The 23,464-nt window shown below is 37.2% G+C and overlaps 1 protein-coding gene across 6 annotated transcripts in view; it reads left to right on the forward strand.

Moving 5' to 3' along the window:
* GRIA4 (glutamate ionotropic receptor AMPA type subunit 4) overlaps positions 1-23,464 on the forward strand; it is a 219,435-nt gene that overhangs the window by 72,598 nt on the left and 123,373 nt on the right. The window lies entirely within an intron of this gene.

Consider the following 23,464-nt stretch of genomic DNA (forward strand, 5'->3'; position numbering starts at 1 on the left):
ATTTTTCTAATCTACTGAGAATTTGAGGAGTAATATTTTGGATGGCCTTTGAGGTGATCTAGCGTCTACTGTGTAGCTCTGTGTCTGAAAGAAGAAATATTTTTTCTGTAAATATTGAATGAAGGTAATATGTAATCAACCAGCCTATGCCATGCGGTACTATTAAAACACTTTAGTTAGTTAAAGACAGATGCAGTTCAGTTTCTATGCAACTCACCTCATACCCAGTTTCAGTGACAATAGCACAAAAGTAGAAAAGACCATTGCATGGCTTCTGCATGTGCACTGATACAAACTGAGACACGAGTGAGCCCCTTGCGGCTTCTGAGCTGTGAAAACAGGTTCATTCAACACAGTTTCAGCTCGCTGACAACATCCAGGCTACAGMAGGGAAGGGGACCTGCTACCCTGGGGGGATCCATTGGACATCACAGGWGGGGGAGTAGCACAGCCTCTTCATCTCTTCATCTGCCACTGCAATCCATTTATAAATGTGAACATGTATAAAATATGCATTACCTTAAACAAAAGGTCACAACTTGGATGGGCACTCTCCATTCTCACAGAGCATCACAGAGCCTTTTAAGTGGTAGAAAAGCACCAGTATCTATGAGTGCCTCATCACTCACTGCTGAATGGAAAAGTAAATTTTCAATTTCTTCACTTTCTGCATTTATTCTACTGGCAAAAGCCCATGTTTATGGAAGAGACTTGCACCAACATGGCTGAGCTACTATGAAAGAGGCGAGATTTTTATTTCAATGGCTTGCTTGCAGGGGGAAAGTGAGTGGCATAGCTGTAGTCAAATAATTATTTATTACAGCTCTTTCAATATAGCTCCCCATGTGGACAGTCTATTCTGGAATTACCATGGCTTTATTCAGTATAATTACTCTTCACTGGAAAGGGGGAATTATGCGGACCTAAATAAATCTGTATAATTATTTGATTATGGCTATAGAAGTCGATTTTCTCATATATACAAGCCCTAATTTTAGTGATTTTTAGCTTGATTTACTGCCCAAACACCTGAATTTAAATCAAAATGAATAATGCCACAAAATGAAAGGGCTTGGAATGCTCCATAATTGGGGTCTTTTTTTTTTTTTTTTTTTTTTTTTTTTTTTTTTTTTTTTTTTTTTAAAGACAGACTGATTCTGGGAAGCGTTGCTGAAAGCATATAGAAAATACTAGATAACTGAAAAAGGGAAAAAAAATCAAATTAAATTGGATTGTTACCCAAAACACATTATCGGGGAAATAGAAAACAAGCACACACTTACAGATGTGATCCTACAGGTTCAAAAAATTGATGGAAGAGGTGTACAATGTGCTGTCAACTTTCAGCTCATCAATGTGACTTTGCACTAGATAGTCTATCCAAATCTGACGGCTAGTTCTTATGATTCAGTTTAATGCAGGAGAAAATAAGGTTTGATATATCCTTAGATGTTAAGATTACAGTAATTCACTGAATTTCATTGTTGAATAATTTTCTCTACCATTCCACAATGGAAATTTTGAGTGTGGAATCTGTGGTAAAAATGGGAATAAAAATAGTTGGAAGCAAAATTCTGCTTTTCCTTTCATTGTTTTAATATGAAAAAAAAAAAAAAAAAGTTGACATTAAAAGAGTTATAAGAGCGTCTTCCTTTAAACTCCTAGCTTTTTGCTGTTTTCTGAGCAGCCACATCCAACTAAACTGAAGGAAGCAGAATCTCTTTGGTCTTTTGTGTTTAATACTGGGTTTGTGAGTTTATCTTTGCAACTTACCAGAACCCCAGACCTGCTCCTGGGAGGGGAGGTGGGTGACAAGCAAGAGTCCCAGCCAGGCAAAGTAGCGCTTTGAAGCAAAGGCAGCTTTTAGCAGCAATCAGTACTGAGAAAGGCAGAGCTCCTTGGCAGCAGTCAGTCTGACAGATTGAGTTTAGGAAGATCTTCAACAGTGGTGGAAACACGCTGCTGTGGACAAAGTCCCTGCTGTGGCCAGATCTGCTTTCCTGCCTGTCTGTCCAGCTTCTTGCTTCTGGTTCTTGTAGCTCCTTTGCTGCCCTCTCAGAGGGGGCAAAACATTTAATCCTGGTGGCTGTSGCTCCTGCTACATTATTAAAGCAGATTTTTCTGCTGTCTCACTCGCATCCTGACTTACTATGCTTAGGTTTACATCATGGAGCAGTCTTGGGGCTTACAAGCTCTGATGAGTTGAGGGCTTCAGCCATTGGGTTAAATCTCTTCTTCTGATGTTTTGCAAAACTGGCAGTCTGGAAAATCACTGACCTGTGGATACTAGGAAGAAWGGCTAAGCTACAAAATGAAATGTAACTAGCAGGGGATATTATAGGAAAAGAGATCATGTTTTGTGACATTAGACCTAAGAAAATTTGAAGGAAAATGTGGCTCATTACCTAACAGAGAGAGCAGATAAGTAATGAATGACACAGAAGAGAAAGCTGAAGCCTTCAAGGACCCTTTTGTTTCAATATATTCTCCTTTCTCCTCCCCTCTTCCTCTAAAGCAAAACAAAACAAAGTTTTAATTGTGACCCACTGGTTAATAAAAGTAATACTAACAACGAAGTACTGMTAGCATAGGTGATAGGGAAAAAACAGACTGCAGGACATTCACATAAGTTACATATATGCAAGGTATAGCAGGGAAGCCCTAAGATGAAAGCAATGCTTTCTCTGGATATCCAGAGGAAAGGGAAATCCAACAGAGGTGAAGTGCTCAGGTGATAGCTGATATCACCTCTAAAGGGGAGATAAATGAAAGAAGGAAATGGGCAGACCAGAGCCACATTTATTTTGTTTTTTTTTTTTGTTGCAATGGAGAAACATTAAAAATAGTTAAACATTAAAAATAAAGTTGCTAATTTTAATAGCAATGAAGACTACAGTTTTTAGCATTAGGATGCAAAAGTTGGAGCCTAAAGCCACAGAAAAAGGCTGGAGGAGTCTGGTGTGGGAGAAGCTGTTCAGATCCTTGTGCATGCTCTAAATTTTGTGCATGCCGTGRTGGTTTTCAGCACCCTGTTCATTCCTGCTAAGTCTGCAGTAGCAGCAGTTGCTCATAGGGCTGCAGTGAGGATCGGGAGCTGCCGRAGCTGCCGTGGGAGGAGGCGGAGGAGCAGAGGAGCAGCCAGGAAGAGCGGGGCACGTGGCAGCCGGCGAGCTGCAAGCTGCTTTCGCAGAAGTTCTGCAGCCGTTTGCGTCCGACCCTGCTACCCAGCAAGACTTGACAGTCCCTGACTGTGAGTGAAGAACCATAGCAGGAGGGGGAGAGCTACCAGCTGGTCTAGCAGTTGGCACACCAGAGGAGACGGTTGTAAAATAGTTATAGTTCTACTCTAGACCAGCCTGTTTATGTATCTTGGTGCTTTTTCCTTTCAAAAGAAAGGAAAAAGCAACTAATTCACAGCTGCCATTGAGGAAAACCAGATCACTGAGCACAAGATAAATGTAAATTTCACAGGCTTTTGGAAGGTGTTTTTGAAGCAACTCCTTTAAAATTGAGTACATTTTATTTCATGCCAATTTAAACCTGGCATGTACTGATGGCTTTTCTGAGTTAATTCAACACTGCTTATTGATAACAGACTCCAGTTTTTTATTGTTGAGGGCTGTGGAGGTTAGGTGAGATCTCAGATGTCTGAAAAAAGCAAAAGAAGTCGTGAAAAATGTATAGGTTGGCTCTTGTCTTGAAGGAGACTTTGGATTTTTTTTTTTAATTAGTTTATCAGACTAAACTATTTTTCTCCTTCGACAAAATAGTTGGTGCAGAAACAGGAGCAGAAAGTAAGTAGGTTGTATCCACTCTTAATATCTTGCGGCATAATCTTATGCCTGCTATTCTCCCATAAAAACTAGAAAATAAAGATGCAACTTGGTGTCTGGAAAGTTAGAAAGCATAGCTGCCAAACTGGTATCAATGGCTGATTTTAAAACTAATAAAAGGTGTCAGGTGAGATGCAAGACTTTTTGCAAGAATCTTTAATCTAGTCAACTTGTAATATTAAGGTAGATAACGGAGAATTCCTTTACGTAGGTGCACAGTTTGGATGAGGTAACTAGAGCAACGCAGGACAGGCTGAGCATTCAAAGACACCTCACTGAGTATTTAGAGCAAGAACATAAAATGTTATAAAGATGCTGCTAAGTGTACACTTAGGAAGGAAGAATGAGGTACAGCACAAAGTACAGAATAACCAGCGAGGCATTAGCATCATGGGGCCTGTTTTAGGAGTTGCCATGAGCCAAATTTTAATGCAAGTCAAGAATGCCATGCCGTTCCAAGAAAGTAGATGTTATTTTGAGATRTAGGAAAACTGGTATTGCATTGTGAGAAATGAAATCTGAATACTGCTCTTGATCAGCTAGTGCTGGAAAGCTTCAGCTGGAGTGCTGCATCATGTGTTGGGAATCACACTTTAAGAGAAAATTTCTGCTGAGAAAGGGTAATGGAGTCATCTGTTCAAGGCATACAGAGAAAATGAGGTGGATGTCCCACCAATTTTTACTTGTCACATCATTATCATTCACAGCTGGGTCAAACTCTTTTGGCATAAATATGTTACTGGAAGACAGAATGGCACTGTGGTCATTGACTACCACATACAGATATTGCATACATAAATTTCAAGATTCCAAAGGAGAGGAGCAATAAGAAAATAAATAAATAAAAAGCCTAGAGAATTGAGTTTGTTTATTCTAGGACAGAAGATCTCTTGAGGCACAGAGAAAAACTCTTTTTTATACCCACTGAGATTAAGGCAAGAATTAAAATTATTTTTCAGGAAGACTATTTAAGGTAGTTACTAGGAAAAAAAAATGTTTGAATAAGATTAGATAAGCACCAGAATAAGCTGTTGAGGAGATTGTGGGAATTCTTGTCACTGAAGGTTTTAAAGAAGGGGTTAGAAAATATCTGCAGTGGTGAACTGCTTTGATGCATCCTGCCTCAGATAATCTTTTAAGATTTATATTTATGTATTTTTCATGATTTCAGTAGGAAAAAAAAGAGGGAATTGCTTTTTTATAATATTTGTGACAGAGAAAAGACAGCTTAATTTGTTACAATGTAGCAACTTTCAGTAATATATCATTGCTATTCAATAATATATATGTAGCTTTTGTAAAACATTTAGTATGTTCTATTATTCAAAAATAAGATTAAAACATCCTAAGTGTAATAGTGAAAAAACACTATGAAATCAAATCGAAGGACTGTCGTTAGAATATGGCATTCAAACAACAAGTTGAGTTATTGTTAGCTGGGCATTTGGGAACTGCATGAATTGGCCCTACATCAGTCTTTACTTGATATTTTTACTGCAGTTTTGTAGATATCTTAATAATGAAAAACAGAATTAATGGCTCAGCAAATTGGAAAGTTTGTATCCAATATTTAACTCCAGCCAAAGAGCTGGATATGCTAAAGTCAGTACCAATTTGGGATTACACCCTGCACATTTATATCTGCATAAAAATACTGGAACAAAGCTCTTACTAATGGAAAAAAAAAACAAGTTTTGCTAGTAAGTAGCATATTTAAGATAAAATTATACCATAGTACTGCCAAAAAACATACTGACGCTAAGTGCTGTTTATTTACTAATTCTACATAATACTGTTAAGAAACTCTTCTCTTTTTCTAGCACTCTTACTTCAGCTTCTAGGATGTCACACAGGGTTGCGGACAAGTCTGAGAAACAACAGTAATGCACTTCTTCATAAGGAGTAGATTAGGGGTCTGATATTGCTCAGTGTCAGTAGTCAACTTAGTCTCATTGCCAATGGTCAAACAACCTGGACAGGAAGGCTGAGTAGAAACAGAAGTTCATGATAGAGTCCACTCCCTCAAAATAAAAGCATYACCTACAATATACAGGTGTTTACCACTTTTGTAAACAGAACTTTAGAGACTTCATGTTACAGAATATCAAAATGATGTATACTAGGAGAAAAAAAAAAGGCAAAACTTTGGCAGTGGTTGTTAGACTACTCAAACGTCTGCTCTGCAGGTTCAGACTTGTCTGTATCATGAGCCTTTACAGTCGCTAGGATTAAGATCAGCAGTGCTTTTAGCATCTCAGCTTTAACCAGTTTCCAAGCAGTTCAACCAAATCATGTCACCAGTCAAGCTAGTTTGAAGAGTTTGGTATTTCTAATTTTACATCCCAGTGACTGTACAACATTTATGTGCTGATCAGAAAAAAAATCCCCACCAGATTTGATTAAAAAAAAAAAAAAAAAAACCCAGTCTGCAGTAACTTCTATAAGGGCAATGGATGATATAATATATTTTGATATTCAAGTACTTATTGTATTCCTTGCTTACAAAAGCCACCTGGTAATTTTGTGGAGGCCAGTCTGAATGGATACACAGAATATTCTTCAGGCAGGCCAGGCAAGCTTAAGATAAGGAGATCACAAACAAACTTGTTGGAGTTTTCAAATCCRTAGCTTGTGGTATTTCCACTCCTCTCCCACCTCTTATCCCCCAGTACAAGATGGAATATGACTTTTTTTATTAGGATAACAGATCTTCAAAACCTGCCTGGATGCGACCCTGTGCCACGTGCTCTAGGTGTCCCTTCTTGAGCAGGGGAATTAAGCTCGATGATCTCTAGAGGTCCCTTCCAACCTCAAACATTCTGTGATTCTGTGAATGTGGACAGAAAGTGGTTTATCAAATATTGGTCAGTGTAGCAATCTACAGTAAGCTTCGCAGCCCCCTTAATATGATCTGTTAATAGGTATGCTTAGCAACAGTGAATTCCTTATGTTTTTAATGGCATAGAACAATGTGCTTCATCCATGGCTAACTGTTTTGCAAAGGATTTTGTGTTAGCTCATTAATAATTACATTAGCAACATGCCAGCTTGTCCTTGTCTTCTCAGCGGTTGATTACAGCTTGGAAATACAGGTAGAAAATGTGCACTTAAAACTAAAAATCTACCTTCAGCATTAACAATATTGTGGCTCTCCCTTTTGAACTTGTCTTATCACTGAAAAGAAGCAGTAATGGTAAAAGTGTAGCCATCTAGTAAGGAGCTTAGAATTCACTACATTTGAAAATCTTCCAAGGTCTTTCAAGTCGCCTCATTAAATTAAAAGATTCCTCTTGTTTATTAAAGCTCTTGAATATTGGATAAGGATACAGATTGATGAAAAATATAGCTACAGGAATCAAAAGTTGGTTGTCATGAAGTATAAATGAGTCCCCTGACTGTGCTATCAATATGTGTGTTAAACTAAGCTACATCTAAACTTCTGTGGATTCCATGATTATGTAGCTAAACATAAAGAATATGCGGTACAGCCTAATATACGGTGTAGATAGAAATATATCAATTAGAAAATATTTAATAAAATTTTAGCCATTATATTCCTGATCTCAAAAAATTGTTTTCCTTCATTCCATGTCAGTGGAAGCAATGGAAAAGACAAGAGAGTCACAGTGCAGCGTTGAAGTTACCATACCAGTAAAGAAAGCAATTATATCCTGCCTAATGATTTCTTGTGACATTGTTTTGGAAGCATTAGCCTATTTGCTAAGTTCTCTTCTCAGTTGCATTAATCTCAGTAATGCACACATGTAACTGATGAGTGTGGCAGTTCCTTCCACATGCCTTTATATTCCAACATCCTCATTTATAGAAGTAACATTTCTACTTCCAATGACTAGTTGTAATACTTCCAGAACAATTGTATTTATAAAGCCTTGCAAAGACAGTTAATTTGTTGTTACCTGCACATGTAACATATTCAATTAGATAGAAACTGTTTGCTGTTTTTCAGACACAAATGCTGTATTCACCTGAAAACAGAACAGCGTGCTCTCTAATTTGGAGTAGCTGTTTCCATTTATTTCAAGGCTTTTCCCACGAGGAACTTACACTGCAGTAAGATCAGAAGTGACTTTATAGTGCAGTAGTTTTTCTAAGTAAATCCTATACTCCAGCTTTTACTCTGGGATCTCTGCACGTATGTTGCTCATATGACTAAGGAGAAGCAACACTGGGCACATTTCAAGCTAGTATTTTTAATCATTTGTGCCGTTTAGACAATCATCTTAGAAACTCTGCATACTCTGTATGTAGGGTCTTTATACTATAAAAAATATAGCATAGATTATTTATTCCCAAATAATTTATATTTATATACCAATTTGTTTTTATATATCAAAATGACTAATGCTAACCTTTTCATTAGATTAAATAAATTCCTTTCAAAGAAAGAAGTTTTAAGTGAAAATTTCTTTTGTGATTTACTGATTATTTATCTTTCTTATTAATCTTTAGGGTAGACTGCCCTTTGTTATACAGATGTATATCTGTGTTACAACAATTGACCAAAAGTTAAAAAATAAGAAGGCTGTAAGGTGAAGGTACCATGGTAGACTTAGACCAGCATAACTAAGAGCATCTTTCTGAGTCAGAGCTTATCCTATATTATCACTAAGCATTGGTCTGGAATAAAACTATAGACAAGTTGATAGACACAACACCCAGCAGACTTCCAAGGAAGGCCTTGAAAAGAGTCAGACGAGGAAGCCAGCCACACATCCAAATGCTTATGCTTTAGAAATTTATTTCAGTGTGGACATCTGAGTCCCGCAGCTGCTGTACATAGCCTTTTATATGGCCACAGGTGTTGGCTTCAGTGCTGGAGCACAGAGTGCCTGCAAACAAAGGGGAGTATAGTAGAGGCTGCCAGAGCAGACATCGTGCCAATTTAATACTGAATGTAAAACAAATACTTGTGCCAATTTGTTTCTAAATGCATTTTTAGTCAGAAAAAAATTAGCTTGTCTTTTGAGAGCATTATCTGTGTGTAGATGAATGTTCCAAGTTGTAAAATAGTATAAAGCGGGCTTTTAAAAAAATCAACAGAAGTAAACAAAACATGTAAGAAAGACTTACAAATATCAAAACCTACTAGTCTGGAGTTTATGCTGTTATTACTTAGAAACATTTCAAAGCATATGAGACTAATTTAGTTCTTCATGGTCTCACCTTTCTGAGACAAATTTATCCTGACATAGTAAAAGAATGGTTCCTTTTGAACTGCAGCAGGAACTGAAGTTAGTTTATTCTTTTTCAGAATGCAGTGAATTAAATCTGAATGTTTATATCAGAGTGATTCTAAAGTTAGAAATTTTTAATTAAACTGATTGAAGTGTCATGTATCATCTACTCAATAATCTATAATTGTGAGACATAACATTTCCTGCTTTTATCAAGACTGTGCGTTCCAGCGTATACAGAATTTGTAGTTTTAAGATGAAAGCTTTCACCTGTAAATAGAAGTGTATTTTAGGCATTTCACTAATTAGATTTGAATTTTATTTACATATATATTTATCTATATAATAATTTGTCTTTGGTGTTCTCCAAAAGGAGAGGTTGAAGTGTGGAGATCCATTTAAAATGATTAACTACTTATCACCATATTACAGATGCTATTTCTTCTTCTGTACAGGGAATTTCCTATACTAATATTTACCAGTAGAAGCATTAACAACTGCTTCTGCTGCCAAAATTACAGTGAATGTTTGAGATGTTTAGCATTATGCAGTTGAAAAGAGAGTTACTAAAGGGTCTTTTACTGTAAAGATGCAAAATCCCTCTTTTGTACCACAGCCTTGGTGGCTTTTAATATTAATGCACACCTGGACATTGCAGGAAGATTTCCTGTGGGCAAATGACATACATTTTCTTCCAATTTGACTTGGACTGTGCAAGCAGAACATTCATTGCAGTTTTGAAGATGCGCTAAAAATCACTTACACATTAAATCACTGAAGTGTCACCGAAGAGAAAAGTTGTGACTGCAGAACGGAGGTTCCTAATCTGAATTCCTGGAACATTTCCTGTTTAATATGCACCTTCACAGATCCATTAGATAATTCAGCTTGTTGAAAGATTATTATATGGCTAAATCCTTATAATAAATCCCAGCTTTAGTAGATTGATATCACTCTAAAAGGTATTCTCACTTTTCTTTTAAATGTCTCTGTACCAAGCTGCAGCTTGTGCCCATGTATAAGTGACCGATTTCTGTACTTCAGCTGCTCACATATTTTTTTGTCTAACATTTTAATGTGTTCCTGGTTTTGGAATTGAATATCTATCAAAATTCAAATATTTTCTGGGACATATGAATTTAGGGAAATATTCTAATACAAGGAAAGGTTTTAAATCTAAAATATCTAAAATCTCTGTTTTCAATTTTAATTTTAAATTTCTAAATTTACACGAAGTTTGCTTTGTTCAGTAAAGCAATTCATGAACCTGACTCTCAAACAAAATTTTAATAGTTACTAACCTAATTGCAGACATATTATTTATTTGTGATTGGGCACAAATTTAAGCAAGAATTGCCACCTATCCACGGTTTCCTGAAAAGAGAGTGTTTTTCCTCTGAAGTCCTTTGTTAAAAATGTTTGTAAAATGTGTATACTTATCTACATCTTTTAAGATATGTCTTTCACTGAATTGATTTCATAGCAAATTTCTCCTGTGTCTCAAAACAAGGATGTAGACAGGCATTTCCTAATTCTGCTGCATGCTGCTGATCTTTAAGCAGAGTGAAAATCCAGGAGAGATGGGGTTCATAGTGTCCCTTTCTGCACAGGACTATGAAATGAGTCTATGAAATATCTCCTAAACATATCATCTTGATATACCCTTTTCCTACCTAAAAAGAGTATTTTCCTTTTGTAAAAAGGCAAACTTCCTAGCCCCGTATATCATGATGTCTTGTTGTGGTTTTCCTAATCCTATGTATGCATCATAGGTTGTATTTTGTAACTTCATAAACTTTGCTTGCTAGAGCCTCCCAAAATGCTGGTTATCTATTTTGTCACTTACGTTTCCTCTTTTGCAGGTGGGACTAAATACATTCAAATAAAATGTGTTCAAATTACCTATCAAATGTGATCTTAGGATCTATTTCTGCACCAGTCTCTGTATTTTAAACAGTTTTCATATCTTTATGCAAATTTACTTATTTGTGTTGCATTTTCTTGATCCACTTACTGTGGATTTTTTTTCTTCTACAACTTATTCTACTCCGTGTGTCATATTTTCCTCTTCTTCCAGCATGTTCTAGTAAGGCTGATTCATTTTCAGTCCTCAAACACTACTTGAGAACCCTAGAGCATCCTATTTTCTTTTGTTTTTATTTTTAATCTTCACAGCTATGGCAGATTATTACTTTTAGCTTGAAAGAATTTTTCAAAATCATTCTGTGTGAGTCTGTGGCTTCCATGTAGGAAAAATGCAGTTTTATTTCCAGAGTGAACAAGTGTATTTTAATACATTAGCACTGCAGTCTGAATGAAATGAAATACATCAAAAAGAAAACAAAACAGATAGTGATTTCTTATTTTCTTTATTTTTGGTTTAGAAAACGAATTGGGCATTTGAGTTACTTCTTTTATTGCTACTAAAAATATCTATGTTCTTTGTGAGTATTTATCACCAAATAGCCAAATAAAGACGCTTGTCAAGTGCATCATCTTCTGTCCTCAAATGCACTTCCAGCCTACCAGACAGGAGGAATAATAAGAAATACAGAGAGGTGCAGTATTTAGTCTGCACGAAGAGTTGAATTCACAGGCAGTCTAAATACCAAATTACATAATTTCTCCTCTCGCCAGACAGGCCCATTCAGGGTGACCAGCACACAGCTGCTAAACTGGGTCTTATCCAATCAGACACAGTCAGAATTGTCCCTTTTCATTTGGGCAATTCTGAATTCCTTTAGCAGGAAATGGAACACAAGCAGAAAAGTTTTAAAAACATCCCAGTCATGAATCAACAAAAACCCTGAACATCTGCTCATCAAAGAACATCAGAAAACAGTGTATTTTATTTACACTACTCTTCTTGATGTACTTAGAATGCCTAATAAGATTAGAGATCACTGGAAAAATATTGCTGGTGTAATGTGGCCATTTGACTTTCCAGATTACTGGTGTCCTCTAACTAAAATATCTGAAATACAGTGAATCAATTCACAGCTTCTGCAGTTTTATTAACCTAAATATTTTGGTGTTGAAGGGTGTGATTTTGTAAAATCAAAAAGATAATTCCAATCCTCACCAAACCCAGGCTGTCCAAAAAAGTACAGTATTTCAATCAATATTTTAGTTTCTTTGGAAGATAAAATGTTCCAAATTATAAAATACAAAGCAAATATAAAGCAAATACAAAAAAAACAGGATAGTAGAAACTGTGGTTAATGTAAATGAATTCAGCAGAAAGAGTGAGGAATACTTTTAGTTAGGAAGAGTTTAGAGTTGGACCCTACATCAGAGCAGATCAGCACAGCCTACTGACCAGACTCTGCACTGGGTGGAAATCAGGCTACAACATTTGAAAGTCTAACATTGTATAGTTTTTCTCAACAATAAGAAAAATCACACAATGCATTCTCATTTAGGATTTATGCATCCATATCCCTGTGAGAAGTATTATGAAAGCAAGTCTGATTTCAATTATTACTTTACTTGCTTATCCACGAAAAGAGCTCATATAGTTACCCTTCTTGACAGTACCTCAAGTCTTTTAGAGCTATGTTCAAACTATCACACAGGAATTGTTTAGACCAAAGGTGGTTATGGGGGTAGCAGCTTTTTCAGATATTTTGGGAAGAGATTAACTTTGGCTGCTTTGGACCTAGAGATGTTAGCCCTTCTCTCTGCATATTGGAAAGGAATCATTCTTTCAAAGTAGCAAAATGTAAAGGTTGGGGAACATTTTAATTTTACTTTCCCATTGAATCTGGATATTTTAGGCTTTGAAAGCTGTGCCTGTCACCTCAGCATCAAGACACTGCATAGTATTTGCTCTGAAGCTTTTCGATTTATTATCATAGGAAAGCATCTTCCTCAGTAATCTTATGTTTCTTAAAAGAAACAGTGTAGCACCCTGATCACTCTTTGAAAGTCAGCTTGAAGGTTGTGCAGTTTTCTCAGCAATTTCTAGAAGAAGCAACGCTATCATAGTGTTAGTTCAGAGGAAGAGGACAACAGCATTGATGAATGACTAGAGCAGCTGTAAGTCACATAAGGGGTAATTATTTTTTGCAACTGAAGAGAAGAATTTTATTCTGCATGTTTGCTGTGTAGATACAAAATATTGCTGTCAATGCCAAAAAGGAAAAGCACCTGCTACAAGAACTGTGGAGAGGATTATCTCCCTTTCTTACGCATGCACTTATGAAATACGTACTAAACGCTGGACCATCTCCAGTATTTTCCTCTTTGTATATTTCTAGCCATTGAATCAATTGCTCATCCTCTCTGCCTGACCTGTGAAAAAGACATCTGCTCTAGAGAGAGGCCAAATATCAACATATGACATACCTCAGTCACCTGGTGCCAACCTGCTAGGAGAAAGCCTGTGTTGTTTTTTTAAGCAGGGCATTGGGTAGCTTTGCCATTCAGACATGAGTCCCCTGCTCTCACCTGCCCCTTATCCCAACTCACTAGGCTAGGAAGAGCTGCTTGCTCATTTCTTTCCACCTGTGCAGCTGTAAGGACACTGAGCCAGCAAGGGTCCCTTGCCAATTTGTAAACATCCTGCCAAGTAGAAAGAATTAATAGCAAGATCTGAATCATCTCTAAAGTAACCTTAGTGCCCCTATGTCTTATTCCCTCAGTATTATGTCATTTTTTCCTGYTCCTGTCCAGTATAATAAAAAGGATCTCTTAAACACCTACAGTAGAGAAGTATGTCAGGGCAGACTGAGCCATTTATTCAGCCTACCCTTTTGCCTTTGTGGCTCTAAGCATTTAAAAACCTTTAGGCCAGATTTTCCAATCCATGTCATGCTGCTGAGCTGCTGCAAAGAGGATGGATTCCAACCAAGGTTGGCGAGTGGCCACAAAATTCCCAATCTGCCGGTCCAGGCAGTCAGGAAAGGCTGATGTGGCTCTGGCCCTGGCTGTCCCTGCACTTTGTCACGGGCAGGGCTGGCCAACCCTGGCTGTGAGGCACCAGGAAGCCACCTGTGTGTCTGCATGCCACGGGGCATGCAGGGAGGTGGCTGCTGCCGCTTCCGCTGAGGACAGCTGCATGCAGAACAGGCATCTGATGTTTAAGCTGGAAAACAGAAGAGTTAAAATAATTAATTGGTTAGAGGGTAGGTTAAACCATCAGGGAGAAACTGATAAAACTGAACCATATCTGATAATGTTTGAAATATACCTGAGAATTAACTTCAGCACCAGCTTCCCAGTATACTGTGTTTATCAGTTTGCTGCACTTTTTTTTTTCATTTTGTTTCATATCTTTTTGTTCTAARTAGAATGAAAGGCCTGAAAGCACCAGAGTGAATTGTCAGAAGTAAACAGTGGGAGATGCTTTGTGAGGACGTTCTAGGTTTATAGAAGACTTCGAGTGASGAACCATGGCCCTCAGTTTCCATGATGTTGTGCAGAGAATGTGCATATTGCACACTCTCTGCATGTTGTGCATGATATTCATCATTATCATGCCTACTAAACCATGCCCATAAGTGCCTTATCTACACATTTCTTGAATACTGCAAGGGATAGTGACTCCACCATTACTCTGGGCCACCAAGTTCCAATGTTTTACCACTCTTTCAGTGTAGCTTTTTTTCCTAATATTCCTGCTATTCATAACTTTCTTAGGCTAGAGTGTCATGATTCCCATCCCTAAGGCTATGGGAAATGTCTGGACAGCCTCAAATGTGACTTTGAGCTTCTTTCCTTTCTCTTTCCCCCATTCTTCTCTGCCATACAGACCCCTCATAGCTTGCACTTAGTATTCAGCTGGTATCCTTATCTCCAGCTATTGCTCTCTCTGGAGATTTGGGATTCTACAGTTCCCTGTTTCTGATTTTGCAGTCACATGCTCTGGCTATCACAGGGAAAGAAACCAATTTAGAGAAATGTAAACATACTATAATAAACTTACCTCTCGGTGGTCACACATTGACCCTCTCCTGCTCTGTGAATGTATATCACATTGCATGTGGGATTGATGTACATATATCGCATCACATAGCCTTTGCCCACAGATATATCTTTTATTAGTAAGGGGCCTCAGTGGTCCATAGTGGTGATCTCAGCGTGGCCTGTGGTAGAGAACAGATACTTAGAGTACTGATGGGAAACAGTGTGAGAGAAGGAGGACTGGCYTAAGGTCGAGTAATGTGTGCCTCCTTGTTCCCACTAAAAAGGGTTGCTTGACTTGATGCACCAGTCAAAATAATTTTTTGATCTTTTTCAAGTCCATCTTCCATGTGCTCTACTGTATTTGCTCATGCATTAAAAGCTGCCTCTACTTCAATATTAGTATGTATTAGTATATTTCAAAAAGTTATTGCATTATTATGTATCAGAAAGTTAAATTAGTGTGTATGAAAAACTTATCTGGCATCTTCTGGTGCCCTACTCATTTTGTAGTAAAGAGGCAGTCTGTGAAGCCCTAAAAGTAATCTGGCTTTTAAAAGAAAATCCAACCCCTGGCAAAGGCTGAAAATATAAAATATGGCCTACTTAGAAAAGAATCCTATTAGATGGATTTACATATGGCTCCCTGAGATCAAACTGTCCAATGTGACAAATAGGACCTGAAGCCTTTTGCTCTTTAATGCTATCAGCTATGTTTTTCAGGTTACTTTTCCTTTCTCCKTACAGATTTTGGTGTGCTGTAAAACATGCAAAGTGCAGTCTGATCCATATAGAACTTAGAGGTTTAAAAATTATGTTTTCTCGACCACTAAATTTGCTACATTATGATTTGATAAACAGAATTGTTGTAAACAAGAAAAAAGCCCTAAATCTGGATTTGCCAAAACTAGTTATATGACATGGCACAATAGGCCTCCTCAGAGGCTATTCTGAGCTCTGAAACAGTCAGTTCTCATATGCTGCACAAAACAGTCTATTTTCCTGCAGTCAAAACCATTTTTTTCCTGACTTCAAACTGCTGCATCTCACCCCATGGTGCAAAACCATGTGACTTTATTGCAAGGCTAACAGTATTGAGCATCTTGCTTCAAGTGTCAAGTGTTTTTGTGAAGTTCTCAGCACTCCTTTTTGCCTGAAAAGAAAAGAAATAAAAGGAAATCTGTGTGTCCCTTGGGTGTGGAAAAAAGAGTTTATGATACCAATACATTTAGGTAGCTCAGAAACCAGGCCTTAAACSAAAAGAAACACAAACATATATTTAAATTTGTTTTCCATATTACTCTTACGATTATTATTTGTCTGACTTTTTTGAGCAGTGATTTGGAAAGCTGAAATTTGATCAACCAAAATAGTAGAACCAAATGAAATAGTGACAGGGGAGGAGAGAGGGACTGCTTTGTGAAGCTGCTGTTGACCTTAAGATACATGTTTGGAAATACTTCCCTATTACAACAGCTGCAAAAAATCTCATGAACTTACTGTCTTTTTTGGTTGTTTGTTTTAAAGCAAAATGTTTATCAAAGACTTACAAAAAATCCTGCAAAAGGTACTATGAAATCCACTATTGCTTAGGGATGTCCACTACTGCTTACTTATTGTTTGTCAGGACCATCTTCTGCTCCCGTGTCGCCTTAAACGTCATTTCCCCATGTATTGTTCCTCTAAATGGGAGATATATTTGCCGGAATCCTGTTTTTGATTAGATAGCTGTCACAATTTTCAGAGTCAGGGTGGAGGAAAACASAAGAAGGAAACATCCTTGCTAAACAGGTAACTTGCTTGCTGCACTCACAGCACAAAATATTTAAAGGGTTACCCTCTAGCAAAACTTGGCTAGATATTTTCTACATAAAGTGCCAGTGGCAGTATTTCTGAGTACTGAGCCAGCATCTCTTTCACTAGCATCTTGCATTCCACTCTTATGAAGAGGACATTTCTGTCTTGGGCTGACTTAATTTTTTTATTGGTTATGAGCAACAGTGACATAGTATCACAAAGCAGAGGAGCTTATATCCTAGATAATAAACTAAGGATTTCAGTTCAGCATTGTCATTTCCTATGTTCTTTATATGAGAGATTATGAGGAATCTTAGACAAAGAAAAAAAAAAAAGTTCTAGCCAGAGCAGTAAATTTCCCTATGCTTTAGCTTAAAAAAAAAAAAAAAAAAAAAAAAAAGATTGCAAATAACTCGTAAGTGAGCTAGATTCCCAACTGTCATCAAAAGCAACAAAAGAGTCATTATGTATTTATCCTCTCAAGGCCGGTTCCCAAGGCTCCCTTCTGACATAACTATTGTGCCAGGAGCTTGCAGCTTTTGCTAACCTCRTGCTAGGGAATACCCATCCAGAGATGGCTAGTTTCAAGCAGCTAGAATACAGACCAAGGACTTTTTTACTCACAGTTAAAAAAATCAGTGTGTGCATGCCTTAGGAAGTGCTTTGGAATTTGCTATGTATTTGCAAACAGAAATACTCAGTAGAAGCTCACATCAGTGTAGGTAGTTTGAGTTAACTAACTTGAGTTCAGAACATCTCTCATTTCCTCAATCTTCCTGTATATTTTTGTGTCCGTAGACTGGAACACTTATGTCTTTTAAAATGAAGACATGCAAATGGAAGGTAAAATGCTATTACTTGGGACTGAAATGTTTACAGCAGTTTATATTGTTATCTTAATTGTTCATGAACAGAGAAGGCCTTAAATTACCTTATCCTTTAACACATAAAAATTTATATTACAATTGAGTAACTGATCTTGATATTTTGATGGCCAATATTACTTCTYAAAACAGTAAAATCTTAGTATCATCTAAACAGAACTGAATATCTCCTTTTAACTTCTCTTTCTGCATATGATATTTTATTATACATGACAATATATTAATTTAGTTTGGCCTTACATTGAATCTTACATATATTTAAATTTTCAAATAGTGTATTTGAAATGAAAATAATATATTAAAGATCTCTAGTAGAACCTAATGCATTTATAAAAATAGAAAACTTCCAAGTACTAAGGCATAAATATTTATGGTGAATTTTCCTACTCCTGTTTATATTTTATGTAGCATAATTTTTCTGTTATAGTATTGCCTATGGTCTGCCTTTGATTTATGTGAAAGGAAATTCASAACAGCTCATCTCAAGCAAGATAACAGCAGACAGACAAAGAGTTAATATTAAGACTACACACTTCAAAGTTTTAAAATGAGTGACTAATTTATGTGCATGTCTTGTGCTTCTGAATTAAAAGGACAKTTTTGTGCTGAAAATTAAATCCTTGGTGAATTGTTTGTTAAAATAAAGAGAAACAAAGCTTTTAAAACATTCTGTATTTTACAGATACAATATAGAGTGCACCCAGTAGTGGCTATTTCTTCTTTCCAATTCTAATTCCATTGAGAATGATGTAAATCAGGAGTAACACCAGTGAAGGCCACGTTGATGACTAGAGTAAGGTGAGAACAGAATGAGGAATTTATTGTCACAGCTATGGAGCAGATATGTAGAAGTGATGGATTATTACTTTATGGACTATGTCAGAGCTTGAACAGAGAAAAAATGGTGTGGCCTATACGCAATTGATTTTTATTCCATTCTAAATGCTGGTAGAGCCATTGTTTGCCACCGTTCTTATGTAGACAAACAACTGGAAAAGTACAAAAAAATTGTACTGGATGTGAAGATCTTTTGCAAAGATATTTTCAGTTTATTGATTGGAGCACAGCAGTTTCCCTTTTTATAAGGGAAAGTATAAGTCTGTGAAACTGCTGACAAAGCCTGCCTGATATAAAACATATCGGAGAATTGTATGGCAGAGATTTCCTGAAATTCTTCATTTCAAGTTAGTGATTTGTGAGAATAAATTCAGACTCATGGAGATTATTCAGATTCAGATATCTTGCTGGATATGAGTTTGCACTTTTACAACTTTCATGGCAAACAGTATGTTCCTTTTTTTTTTAGTTAATATAGAATGGATATCTTTGAGTTTAACAGCACACTCTAGATTTGAATTCMTGATGTTTCTCTCAAATTGGTATTAACTTTCCCAGCAATTGTAAGCTTTACATTCATTCAGGTTAGTGCAGTGTTTATGTGTGATTCATACTATATATTGGCAGCCATTATTTTGTGCTAGCATATCACACTTCATAATCAATTTATTTGTTTTTCCTTAATGCTCCTTGTCCTCTACAAATCAGATAGCACTTGGTTAGGATCCTTAGCAAACAAACAAAAAAAACCCCACCAACCCTGGATTTCTCTTTTAAAAGATCAAAGGATTTTGCTGCCTTTTGCTGCCACAAAAGATTGTGCTGCCATTCAGTGGAACCTGGACAGGCTGGAGAGTTGGGCAGAGAGGAACCTCATGAGGTTCCACAAGGACAAGTGCAGGGTCCTGCACCTGGGGAGGAATAACCCCAGTCACCAGGGCAGATTAGGGGTCGACCTGCTGGAAAGCAGCTCCATGGAGAGGGACCTGGGAGTCCTGCTTGACACCAAGTTAACCATGAGTGAGCAGTGTGGCCTAGTGGCCAAGAAGGCCAATGGGATCCTGGCCTGCATCAGGAGGATATTGCCAGCAGGTCAAGGGAGGGGATCCTGCCCCTCTCCTCAGCTCTGGTGAGGCTGCACCTGGAGTATTGGGGGCAGTTCTGGGCTCTCCAGGACAAGAGGGACGTGGAGCTCCTAGAGAGGGTCCAGCAGAGAGCGACAAAGATGATTAAGGGACTGGAGCACCTATCCTGCGAGGAGAGATTGAGTGAGCTGGGCCTGTTTTCTCTGGAGAAGAGAAGGCTGAGAGGGAATATGATTAACATGTATAAGTTCAGGAAGGGAGAATGCAGGGAGGAAGGGGCCAAGCTCTTCTCAGTGGTGGCCAGTGACAGGACAAGGAATAATGGGTGCAAGATGCAACACAGGAAGTTCCATCTCCATGTGAGGAGGAACTTTTTGACTGTGAGGGTGACAGAGCCCTGGGGGAGGTTGCCCAGGGAGGCTGTGGAGTCTCCTTCTCTGGAGATCTTCCAAACCTGCCTGGCTGCCACCCTGTGTCACATGCACTAGATGTCCCTGCTTGAGCAGGAAGGTTGGACTAGATGATCTCTAGAGGTCCCTTCCAACTTTAACCATTCTGTGATTTTGTGATTTTCCATCTTTGGAGATCTTCAGTACTCCCTTGAATGCAACCCTGTGCCATGTGCTCTAGGTGACCCTGCATGAGTAGGGGAATTGGACAATGATTGATGATCTCTAGAGGTTCTTTTCTAACCGCATCCATTCTGTGATTCTATGATTCTATGATTCTATGATTCTATGATTCTATGATTCTGTGATTCTATGATTCTATGATTCTGTGATCAGATAAAATGGCATACAAGCTAACACTTAATTTTAACTGCTTAAAATGTAGAGAGCAGAAGTTTCATTCAAAAACAGAGCTTAAATAGTCATCAATACTTCAAAATTTTATTGAAAGGGAGGCAAAAGAAATATATTGAAGAATTGTTTTTATTTGGTAAGAAAACTACTAGCAAGACAGGGAATTCAAAAATCAAAACTCTTAAAATTACTTAAACATATCTTGCTGTATCTAAAAAGTTTTCAACATGGAGACCCCTAGGCTGAGAAAATGCCTGTATGAGTAGGGTGAATTCAGCTCTTGGCAAATGTAAAACATATAAGCTGTAGAGGTATCCAGATTCCACTAGATAGAAACGAAGAAGGAAATGAAGGTAAATCCAGAGGATTCCCAGGAAAATGAAGAGGTTGGTGTAAGTTTTTCGATGCCATGTGATGATACAGAATTTATCCAGGAAGATAGAAAAAAAAATGTTACGGAAGATCAAAGGCTGCTCTATCTATATGTCATTTCATATGAACAGTGATGCAGTAGATAACATTTCTAATGGATGGCCATAACAGGTGACCATTTCCAATCTGATGAAGAATTTTGTGTACAGTTTTGAAATTATACTTTGAAAATAACTGTTACAGAATATTGGTGGGGCAAAAATACAGTGTGCTTCAATTATTACGAGTAGATTTATATGAGTAACAAGAATATTTGAGTTATACTATTAAAACTTATGGAGAATTGTTACAAGAATGAGAACATCTCATGTCTTCGATGTTAAACCAGAATCTGAGCATTATGATAAGAATGCCACTGCATTTAGTACATAGGAGCTTGTTTTTATCCCCTTCTGGGAAGCAGCTTATGTTGCATATGGTAGAAGTCAGAATACTGGATGAACTGGACCCTGCATTGTTGAGTGTAAAGGGTTTGTTAAAGTAAATAGCTATCAAAGTGATATAATGCTTGTCTTTCAAAATTCTCTGACCGCAATTCTTCTTGAATAAATTGTACAATTGTATTCAGTCCGGTAGGATTGTGGTAATTTATCCCAGGTGACAGTAAGCCTTAGAGCTTTCAGATAAGCTATAAAAGAAGAGATTTCAGCAAAATAAGTATTGAGAAGTAATCAGTTTTTATCTCTTGAAAGAAAAAGCAGCGTAAAGCTAATGAAGTGTTTTTAAACCTAATGAGAGTATGCAGTGAAAAATCTCGCCTTTGAAGGGAACCGACAGTTCACCTTGAGTCTCAAGTTGAATCACATAAAGTTTCCTTGAAGGGACTGTGTGCACTGTCTCCTGTTGTTAACTTGTAACATGCACCTTCAGGTGATGCTACTGAGCTGGTATAACTGGCTAATATTTGTGCAGAAAATTGGAAAAGTCAAATGTTCCAAGCCACATATTAAGCCCCATTTTGAACAGCTATGATTTTCTGCTTTGGGAGCAACCAAATTTAGAATATAAATGGCAGAAGAGGAGAAAAAGGATGTGGGCATTTCTGTATCATTTGTCATTATGTTATCTAAGCACTGATGGTGTTTTGTAAAAGTCACTGATATATCTGGTGTTGTGACAGTCTAAGCTGGTACACACTCTTTACCACRGAGTGAGAAACTTACACAAAAAATTAGTAAAAAACAAACAAAAAATAAATGCCCTAATCACAGAACAAAGTGTTGGGGACGATTTCCGTGATCAGTCTTAGGATGATCACCACCCACCAAAAAGATGCAGAAATGAGATACTATCCCCAGAACTACATCAGTAGAAGTTCTGTGAATTCTACAGCAAATAGTTCAGGTGCCTAATGAAGAATAAAACAGGTGGACAAGCTCCTGTGCTTGCTCGTAGCTTGGAAATGAGATGCTTCAAGTGTTTCAAATGGTGAATATTGATAAAGAGGTGAAGTGAGCCTGAAAATCTAAAATCAATATGAACAAGGTTTTGAAATGTCCAGTGAAGTTTTAAAACATGATTTTCATAAATCTCTGATATCTTTGTCAGGTGTTATTTATCTGCTTTGCTTAGCAAGAATATTTGCACTAAATTCTTAATTTTTATCTAAAAAGCTAATATTTGCAATAATTGCAGATTAGCTAATTATCAAGCTGCTTTGAGACAGACTGTCTCATTTGGAAAAAAAAACTACTTAAAGAAGTATTGACATGTGGTATATTTGCAAACGGTAGACTGGATTCCTACTAAGAGGAACAGTAAATAATTTTCAGCTCAGAAGTCTTCAAAGTAGGTATTAGCTTTTAATCTACAGAGTTCACATGCTTTTATTCTCCATGCACATCTGGTGGAATGTGAAGTTATCAGCCACAGTTTTCAAAGTGCACTTGTCATTTGGCACTGTTCCATTTTTAGTGCCAGTTTGACTACTGATTTAGTATGCAGGGGGCTTATTTTCTGCAAGGCTTAAAGCCTGCAAGAAAGAATCTAGTTAGGTGCCTCAGGCTGGGCATTCAAAATGATTGCAGGCTTTAAAATATTTAGACAACCTGAGCATGTCCTAGTGTATGTGTGTGTTTTAAAGAAGCTTTTGAATATGTCATATAAAGCATATTGGTTGTTTGAAAAATATTTTAAAGATAGTTGGGGAGGAAAAAAAGACATTTTTGTCAGTAGGTTATTCACAATGACAATGAAATGCTGTTGATTTTGGGGAAATATGTCATAGCAAATGAATAAAACCACAGCTATCAAAAGGAAATGCCAACCTCAGGAAGCAAAGTATTCCCTACAGACATGTCTAGAAAAATATACTGCAGAATTAACTAGTCTGTGGATTTACAGTAGATTAATTATTCCACAGTAACTATCCATCTATGAAGAAAGTGGACTAATTTATCTGACACAAGTTGCAAGGAAAACACATGTGCTTCTTTTCCTGGTGGGGACTCATTAATTAACCTACTTAATAATTGTTTTTAAAGGTTTAATTACATAATATGACATAATTTGGACCTGGAATACATTGACTAACCACTTAATTTTAGTCCTGATTAGCAAAAATGTTTTGGAGCTCAAATTTAAAACTGAAATTGGGGTGTTTTTTTTGGAACTTCAGTAGAGGCCTAGACTACAATGAATGTAGTCCTTCTCCTCCAGGCATATGGAGGAGAAGAAGCTGCTGAGGAGCAGTCA

Source organism: Nothoprocta perdicaria, unplaced genomic scaffold (genome assembly GCF_003342845.1).
Source record: "Nothoprocta perdicaria isolate Ctin4 unplaced genomic scaffold, notPer1 scaffold_298, whole genome shotgun sequence".
In the NCBI taxonomy this organism is placed as follows: Eukaryota; Metazoa; Chordata; class Aves; order Tinamiformes; family Tinamidae; genus Nothoprocta; species Nothoprocta perdicaria.